Raw genomic sequence first — 10,794 nt, forward strand, 5'->3', positions numbered from 1 at the left:
TATATATATATAAAGAGAGAGAGAGAGAGAGGTGTAGATTGGTAAAGAGGGGGTAATTAATTCTCGATTGAGAAAATGTGAATGCACAGTAAAACCACAAAACAGTTAATCTAACAACGGAGGCACTTCAACGTCAAGTTATAGAGAGTACGGGAGAAAAACCTTGCATATTTTAAGCGGCTATTATTGTGACGTTAGTAAAGTTAGGTAGATGGAAATGGAATCTTCATGTAGCTAACATTTTATCGTTTTTTTTTTCTATAGTTCCCATTATAGATTAATCTAATGCATGCCATGCGTCTTCTGTTCAATCGTTTATCAAGAAGAGTGGATGTAGGAGGGGCTTTTCTTGCACTCTGCAATGCCTTTTTTTCTCTATTACTTGTTTCAATCATTGGTCTGCGACCAGGCTGGGGCATCGCCATGAAGAGTTTAGTCAAATCGCCCCCAGTGCAGTTATTTTTTTTTTTTTACTCATGTATTTATTATAACGATTTCTTTTGGCTGAATCGATGAGTTACGGGAGAAATAAACAAACAGATGCCGGTTGTCAAATGATGGGGAGAGGGAAACACATAAACACACGCGTTCAATACACTCACACGCATAGACATACACATGCACACACAAAGAAGCACACACACATGTATATTTATATATAAATATACATACATACATACATACATACACACACACACGACAAGCTTCCACGCTGTTTCCATCAAGTAAATTCATTCACAAGGCATTGACAGGTCCGGGACTATTGTAGAAGGCACTTGCCCGAAGCGTTGTGCAATGGGACTGAACCCGAAACCACTATTTTTTTCTACCCGGCCAACCATGATGTTGTTTAGAGTCTTGCTCTGTATATTACACTACTTTAGCTCATGAAAATGTTTCCAGAGAAGGATAAGACATCAAAATACATATAGTAATTTCTTGACAATGAAACATAGCACGTAGAGACATCGGTAGCCATGGAAATAGGCGCAGTTCTAACACAAAAAGCAAGTCTCCCTTGGACATTATTGTCTCGAGTCCAAGGACGCGTACAGCCTATTACCTGATTTCTATGATGTATAAATAACCGAGATCACAACAATCCTTCTGAACGTGACGCCATTCGGATTCAGGGTTACTCATCTACAGTTGTCTGAACTGGAGCAACTGAAATGAAGTAATTTTGCACAAGAACACAACGCACCGCCTGGTCTGGGAATCGAAACCATCATCTTGTGATCGTGATGTAACATTGTAACTACGAGGTCATGCACCTTCACACAGTCGCAATGTCTTGGGAATTTTTAAGTGAAAATAATAAGAAAAAACAATTAATTTTCCAAGTATATTGTTTGCCAGTTGCAATTGTTATAAACAGTTGTAAAACATTTGATAAATTATTTCAACTACCTTATCGGTATTAGGAAAATTTAGCAGAGGACGAATTGGAAATTTTCCAGAATAAATTATTGTTGCTTCGTTTTCACCAATATCCTTTACAAGTATTCAACGGATGTTTGGAAAGATAATCCTAACGTTATGTGCAATAGTTAAAATGTCATAATACAAGATCATTATTTGATACGAACATTTAAATAATTTCCACCGGAAGCCAAATCAAATTACAAATTACAAATATCTACTTTTCATTTGATGGTCTTCAAGCAATTCTGCAAATCAAGTGCTTTTTCGGAATATATTTCTGGTTTTATTTATTTATTCTTGGCAAAATGTAAGATAAAACCGAGTCATAGAGTTAATGTAATTCTATATTTCTCTTCAATATATTATTGAAATAAAACGAGTGTCTTAGCGCAAGAGATTAGCGACTGCCAAACACAAAGAGAACAGCACGATTTCCATTAATATTTCAAGCTATTTCGCTTCAATTTTACTGGTAATCCCCTTTTGTCCATTGACTCAACGGTAGCCGTTTATATCGTTCAGGGACAGAATGTCAGTATTGAGAATATTTTGATGATCAAGTAGTCTGCTACAAGGTATGTTAGTTATTGTGACAAAGGATAAAGAGTGCATAAGCTGGAGGACTACTATTTCCAACTCTCCTACCAGCTTTGTTCCTCTGCATGAGTTTTGTGGCCCTCCAATAATATCGTTTCATTGCACACTGAAAGATATATCTCCGTGATACGCCACCACTTCTCTAAAGATATCGATTGGTTATCTACTAGGATGAACATATGCATGTCCCAGAAAGTAGAAAGACTGACTTAAATGTTGAAGTGTTCTAAAAAAATGTTTATCTTTGCATGTTTCCTAAGATGTACACTGGTACCTTAATAATAAGTATATAATAGTATTTTCTACTGTAAGCAAGAGGCTTGACATTTGGTAGGAGAGAGGGCCTAGTCGATTGCATCGACCCCAGTACTCAACTGGTACTTAATGTATCGACCTCGAAAGGATGAAAGGCAAAGCCGACCTTGGCAGAAATTTAATTCAGAACGTAAAGACGGACGAAATGCCGATAAGCAGATTGAGTTCGATAGTGTTTGAACTCAGAACGTAAATTCCTGAAAGAAATGCCGCTAAGCATTTTGTCCGTCGCGATTCTGTCATCTCGCTGCCTTAAACGTGGATATAATATTAAAGATCTAAGCGTTACACATTTGTTTATGATACAGTTTTTCCATCCTACGGATTGTATATTTTGTGGTACTATATAATTTGTTCAAATACCTTTGGATGTTATTGTCGTCGTTTCCAAGATACTTATTTTTAAAAGACTTGTGGTGGTGGGGGTGGGGGTGGCAGCGGCGGCGGCGGGGTTTTAAACTTCAATTATACCATATCCAATTCTTGTTTAAGAATGGCAGCTTTTGTTGAATTTCAAGAGCACAAGTAAGATTTCGCAAAACAAAAAATTGTCTCGAGTTTATTAAAACACATTATCATTGTGTTTTCAATCATAAACACTATAAAGAGCTGCTTTCTATTTACACACTCACAAACACACAGATCCATATATATATGTATATATATATATATATATATATATATATATATATATATATATATATATATATATATATACATACATACATAGACACACACACACACACACACACATATATATCATATATATATCCACACACATATACGTATGTATGTATGTATGTATGTATGTATGTATAATAGTTTAATAAGGGGAACTCTTACAAATAGTTTTTGTTACATCTTTCAAAAATTGTTTGTAGGAGTCAATTATAAAGTGTGGACAAGAGCAGAAAAAAATGAGAGACAAAAGAAAAATAATGATTTTCCGTTTGAAAAAGGTGGCGATTGGAGGAGCTGCAGGAAATGACTTATGTTTGTGGGAGGATAAATGAAAGGAAGGAAGAGAGAAGATGGTAAGGTTTTGATGTAAATAGTGGAAAATGTTGTGTGGGTAAGGATTGTGACGAAAGTCTGGCAGTACTTTAGGAATTCTCCTTTTAGGCTGGGATAGGTGTATAAATAAATAATAGGTGACTAGACCAAGCTATAGAAGAAGACAGGCACAAATACAACAAATACATCAGAGCAGGTGTCGGGGAACTTTTTTAACCAATTACCCCAAAATATATCTATTTACCCCTTGATTTGAAAGAAAGAAAATCATAGATTCTTTGAATTCAAAGGTTTATTAAATCTATTTATAGGAATCTATTTACACGTCCATTACATTGGAGAGATGCAGTGTTGCCAGAAGAAAAATTTCTGTCGTTAACACGCTTTTATGTAATTTTACTTATGTCAATTGAATCCTCATTACCCCCAAAGAATTTCATTTTTAACCCATTTGGGGTAATTTACCCCGGTTCGCCGACCCCTGCATTAGAGGATATATCCAATAAAATATTCATCACACAGAAAATTTATTTTATGAATCAAATTGAAAACAATTATCGAACAGATGAATACATAAACAAAAACTGATAAAACGGAACATAAAATGCATCACTCTTGATCATAAACTAAAATTAATACTACTACACTGCAAAAAAAACACCAGAACCTTCTTGACCGGTAGTCACGTGTTAAATTGTTTTGTTCCAGTCAAATTTATTGTCAATTAATACACCATAAGCATGTAAACCTGAAAAGAGTTGTAATTTACAAGTCTGATTGTTAAACTAAAAGTTGTTAACTTCAGGACGCTAGATGTTAGATTGAATATATTAATACAATACTCTCTTGTAGATTCACCATGCATTTATAGCAAAAGGCAATCGCAACGCGCTATAACACACACGACAAAACAAAATGAGATAGAAACATACAGGAGAATACTATTTATGAAGATATCACCCACATCATAAACAGTTGTCCGAAAATGTCATCACGATATTATCTACCGATAAAACATGACGTTGTAGCTAGGACACTCTATAATGAAATCAGTCGGAAGGAGAATCCCGAAGACAAAGAAATAAGAACCCATAATATGTTAGAAGCCATTGCCACTCATAATAAAAAGGAATACTGGTGGAATGTACCAGTGAAGACCTCAATAAAATGTAAGCACAATAGACCTGATATAATGATTTAGGATAGAGAAGCGAAACTCTGCACAGTTGTGGGAATTAGCTGCCCAGCGGATGTTAACATAAAGCTGAAGATCAGAGAAAAAAAGAACACCTATGTTGAACTTTTGAAAAATCTGCAGTTACTCTATCCAGATTACAAGTTCAGGTTTATTCCTGTAATTATTGGGGCCCTGGGATATGTAATACACTGCTTAAATACCAACCTTGAGAAATTAGGCTTCTCAAAATCAGAAAGGAGAAAGTTAATTCATAAACTATAGATCCAATCCATCATTGGAACTGTAAAAATCTGTGAAACTTTCCTGGAGTTTATCATTTAAATATATATGAGCATGTTTAGATATGCAGCTATATGCATGAGAATACATACAAATCTGCACATACATACATACATACATACATACATACATACATACATACATACATACATACATATATACATACACACGTATATGCTGAGATACACATATCGAAGAACGTTGTATTTCAAACTGATAGGAGAGAAAGAATTTATGGTGGAGTTGTAATGTACGCCAAGGAAGATGTCATGCCTGTAGTCCTGCTGTTGCACTCAAACACAGTTTGTGACACACTGATAGTACACATTAAACAGATCAAAATGGTTATATGTATCACTTTTTGTCCACTAGATGATCCAAATCATGGGGACTCATTTGATGCGAGTCTCAAAAAGGTGGAAGGGGGATTAACTAAGTTTAAATGACAGCATTCGCATACTTCTAGACCTCAATCTCCTTAATGTCGAATGGCCAGTGAGCCGCCTCCTCGACATGTCACTGCATGAACAGAGGGAAGCAGAGTCTCTGCTTGACTTTACATGGAGCAAGTAGTGCTCTACTCAACAAGGGATAAAAATATTCTAGACCTCTACTTCACAAATAAGTCGGAGCTCATCCATAATGTTATGGTGATATCGACAATTTTCATGGATAATAATTTAGTAGAACTAACAATACATGCAGAAATCTGTAGGCATGCAGACTACTAGAAGCACCCGACTCCTTTCCAGCCTGAACTTTCATAAAACTGATTGGGAAGGCATTCAGAAAGAAGCCCCCCAACAAAACTGTTTCGCCAGTCTCTCTGCAGATCCTCTACACAAGATATTGACATAAAGCTACAGCACTTTAAGACAATCATGCATGACACACGTAGCGAGTTTACTCCTAAGAAAATACCAAGCCATCAGAAAAGCATAATTCCCAGAGATAGGAAGATTAGCAAAGATCTCAAATCGTTTAAAGGATAATGAAGAATCTTACCTCAAACAAACATTACTTGAGATTGAAAGTGAACTCAAGCACTTTCATGAAAAGAAGACGGCAGAAAAGGAAACCAGGGCTGTAAAGAATGTAAAAACAAAACCTAATGCCTTCTAAAGTTTGCAAAAGATTCTGTTTTAGTTTGGTACAAGACAGGGCCACTGTTCGAAGAAAATGGCTCACTGAGTATAGTAGAGAGGATAAATGGAATATTGAATGTGCCTGATGAGTTCGTCGGCACCACGGCTTTACGCAAAAGGTGACAATTATCGATTACATCTAGATAGAGAAAACTAATGTAATGTCAGCCATTGATGAAATAGGCTTATACTCAGCTACAGGCCCTGCTGGGTTCTCAGCTATTCTAAAGAAATGCAAAGAGGATCTGGCAGTGCTTCTGCAGATCCTCTTCCAAAGCTTCCTTGCAACTAGGATGCTAAAAATTATAGGCCCATCTCTTATAGGCCCATGTCAGTAAAGTCATGGAATGCATTAGGAGGAGGAAACTGATAAGGTTCCTAGAAGATAATGACTTGCTACTTGACACCTAACATGATTTCCGATCAGGAAAAAGCTGTCTTATTCAGCTTCTACAGCATTATAGCTGAGTGTTGAAACATTTAATGAATTACTCAAATGTGGATGTGATATAACTCGATTTTGCAAAGGCCTTTAATAAGGTTGACCTCAAGGTATGTCACAAGCTGCGGAGACTTGGGAAAGTCGGAGAGTGGTTACATGACTTCTTAAAGACAGATTCCAGGATGAGACAGCCAATGCGGTCCTCTCCAAGGAGGCAGTAATAGCAAGTTGAATGCCTCAGTGGACTGTCTTGGTGGCTCTCTTAGACATACCATCTATTACACAAATAACCACACTTACTAGCTATGCTGACGATATAAAAGTAGCACAAGAAGTCAAGGAACCTTCCGATGCTTTATTTCTGCAGGACCTAGATGCAATATATAAACGGGCAGGAAAAACAACATGCAATTTATCACGGTAAAATTCCAAGTCCTCTACTATCAGACAACTTGCGCTTACATGCTGCAACAAAGATACTTTGAACCAAAAGCAGTAGCAATCTCAGAATTAAACACAGTACATGATCTGAGGACTGACATGAGTAACGACGCATCGTTTCATGTACATATCGCCAAGATGATGGCAATATGCAGGCAAATTTCTGGACGGATCCTAAGAATTTCATGACAAGGGACCGGAAAACTATACTGGTTCTATGGAGGGCATATGTCCTCAGCCGTCTGAACTACTGCTCTCAACTGTGGTCACCCCAACAGTGTCAAATCATTAGCGAAACTTGAGGCAGTTCAGCTACACTACTGGAAGAAACTGAAAGGATTAAGACTCTACTCGCAGGACAAAAACAGGAGAGATATGCGATGATATACGTATGGAAGATCCTAGAAGAGTTGGTACCAAACTTTAGCATCGAACCAGACGTCACAGCATTGTTACTCATCCATTCCGTCTAGAGTGAGGACCATGTACTGCAATAGCTTGGGGTTCAAAAGCCCACAGTTATTTAATATCTTGCCAAAAAGTCTGAGTGATCTACTTGGAGTTGGGGTAGATGTTTTCATGAAAACAACTTGACCTGTCGCTCAAGATCCCAGATGAACCTACATCACAACAAGCTCAAAAGAGGGCAGTATTATCAAACTCACTCCTTCACCAAAAACAAATCACAAGAGAATGGCCATTGTACCCCAACTTGACTTCCGCCTTTAAGTCAAAAAGCATTAAAAAAATAAAGAATACATACATAAATGAACTCTAGATTTGACTGATAATGGGAAAATTATGTCTGTAAATGCTGAAAGTCGGTTAAATTGACGATAATCTAGTTGTAATATTTTATTGTTTTAATGCAAAATAAAAGCATTCATAGGGCACAGACAACTGCACAACATAGAGTTATTAAATTAACATAAAGAACTTGCAATTTTTTACTCCAAAGTACTGTTGCTGAATATCTCTCGATGTGAGATTTAAAAATAGTAATTTTCTAATTTATAGATCAGTGACTAGTTGTCACTTTGAAAACTGTATATTTCGAACGGGAATTTGGCAGCGCCACCTCTAGCTGAATAAAGGCGACGAGCGACCTGGAATCCTGGGTTGAGTGAAGTTTGTGTTTGACTATACGTGTAAATCGCTTTGTTGATGCTTGTTGAAGGTCTTTCGTACCTACAGTTAATTAATTGAATTGTTGAATTGTTATTTTTGCTTAATTGCTTTCTTCCCTATTTATGGGTGAAGTTATAACAAACGAAAAAATGGAGACCCAACCAGTCGTTAGCTATGCTGCAGCAACCGGAAAGGGTTTGACTGCGGATGTACTACAAGTGAGAGAAGTGAAATTTGAGGAGAAAAGATTGAAGGAGTTTAACAAACTCAAACTCATCGCAAAGGAGGGTACCAGCCTGAGGCTGGTGACAGAGAAGACGACGAAAAGTCAGTAGTCTATAGAACGCTGTCCACAGCAACTAAAAAGGTAGAAATAGCTACGATGGAAGCAGTGGAGGAATGCCTAAAGTACATAAAGTAACTCACGACATTTTATACTAGATGAAAGAAGTACGGCACAGTGGAGGTTCGGTTCGCGACCGAACAGGATGCGACAAAGTACTTCATAGTGCCGTTAAGGTTGTCAGAGTGGGCACGACTGCCAACCTACAATGGCAAACGTGCGGTCAGAGTTAGGATTGGCAGAGTGCCTCCAGAGATCGATGAGGCGTGGCTGGTAGCAGCCATCCTCTTCAATACGGAGGAAAAAACAAGAATTTCCAAGGTTACAAGAACAACAGAGGTAAACTTATGGGGATACGGCCTCGAGGTGACGGCCCAAATCAGTTTACCGGATTTACATAAAATCACAGAATAGATTGTATTACCAGAGGATGTAAAACTGAGAGTGGTAGCGTTTTCGCCTCTTCTAAATGGCTATGAGAAATTTATTTCTCCTAGCCGACGAGGAGGATGGGGCGTGGTGGTCCTACTCAGGAAGACCTTGGACTTACAAGTAAGTACAGTCTTTCTGGACCCACAAGGTAGGCTGGTCATCCTAGATGTGACCCACGCTAGTAAATAGTCCTTCAGGTTGGTAGCTGTCTATGCTCCTAAAGAGTGTAGGCAGTCTGGTTATTTTCGAGACCTGGAGCACTTTCTAGTGACGTCAAAAACGGTAGTTCTGTTAGGAGACTTTAACGCTATACTCGATGCACGGGTGGATAGTGTTGGCTTGACTGATAGGAGGGAAAATCCTAGCCTCAAGGGTCTACTAGAAAGCTATAATCTAGTAGACCGTTACAGACTGGATGAGCCGAGCGATCCACAGTGGACGTGGAGTAATAACGACGGCTCACACAGATCTTATATAAACTGAGTATTCGTTAGAGAAAGAGATCGAAATACTTTTAGTTGTCCACAATTTTGTATTGTACCTTACACGGATCACAAATTTGAGACATGTGAGGTGCATATAGATACATGTCATAGACAGGGACCCGGGGTACTGAAGATTAACAAGTCCATTTTAACTTGTGAAGCCTTCCGTGCCCGGATTAAGGATTTAGTACAGAGGGAACTATGTGGCGCCATCATTAATAATAGATGGTGGAACGCCCTCAATAGAGTCATTCGTTTAGATTCTATTAGATTTAGCAATCAGCTAAGTTTAGATAGATCTAGAATAGAAAGGGAATTAGTTAAGAATTTAGACGAGGCTATGGAATGTGGCTCTGCAGCTAGAGTGCTGGCGGCGAGAACGGTCTTGTACCGTCACCTCAAAGCCAAACACGAAGGCTGCAGAGTTAGAGCTGAGCTACGTGCAGTGGGCCAAGAAGGTATTAACGTTGCCGGATGGGCCCGTCGTGTGGAGTGTCAGAGGGGCAAACAAGTTTCTATAAAGTCTTTAACTGACGAACAGGGGTGCAAGAGCTATGGATAAGAAAAGATGCAAAAGGCCTTTCACCAGCATTTCGCCCGGTTGTTTGGGCAGAACTACACGCTCGAGCGTAGGGAGTCCCTAAAGGGCTTCCTCGCCGGTGGGCCGCTCCAGCATGACCGCAGTCTAATAACTGAAACAAGTAAAAAATATATACATGCATACATATAAGTTCGAAGTATTGATTTGGTCCAATAGTAGAACGTCTGTATTCGATTTTCTATTTGGTTTGCAGAATTCTTGATGTGAAACATATTTTGTTATATCTCGGGATGGTGATTATGCCAATAATAAACATTGTTATGGTGATAATGACCCTCCCGAGATACAACTACATAGATAGATAGATAGATATATATATAGATAGATAGATAGATAGATAGATAGATAGATACACAAAATACAATTTTGGTTTATTTTGGGGTTTCGTTTTGTTCTGTTTTTTTTATGTGTTTTTGTTTTTTGGTGGGTGGAGCGAGGCCTGCTGGAAGTTTCTCTTGATAGTGTTAAAGGATTCTTTCCAATTGCGAATTTATTTCCATGCAAATTCATTTTTTGATTGATTAATTCTATAAATCGAAAAGAAATTATCATCGCATTTTTTGGGTTGTCTTTTTTTTTTCATGTTTAATGAATTAAAAAGATTTTTTGAAAGAACATTTCACCGGAATATATGAAAAATGTCATTCACAGAAAAATATCTCATGTAATAGAAAACCATTTCCAGTCTCATTTTTTCTTTTATTCTTTTACTTGTTTCAGTCATTTGACTGCGGCCATGCTGGAACACTGCCATTTAGTCGAAGAAATCGACCCCAGGACTTATTCTTTCTAAGCCCGGTACATATTCTATCGTACATATTCTTGTGCCGAACCGCTAAGTTACGGATACGTAAAAACACCAACATCGGTTGCCAAGCGATGGTAGGTGGGACAAACACAAACACACATAAGTACACACACACACACACACACACACACACACATATAT

The sequence above is a fragment of the Octopus bimaculoides genome, chromosome 2 (assembly GCF_001194135.2).
Source record: "Octopus bimaculoides isolate UCB-OBI-ISO-001 chromosome 2, ASM119413v2, whole genome shotgun sequence".
NCBI classification, from domain to species: Eukaryota; Metazoa; Mollusca; class Cephalopoda; order Octopoda; family Octopodidae; genus Octopus; species Octopus bimaculoides.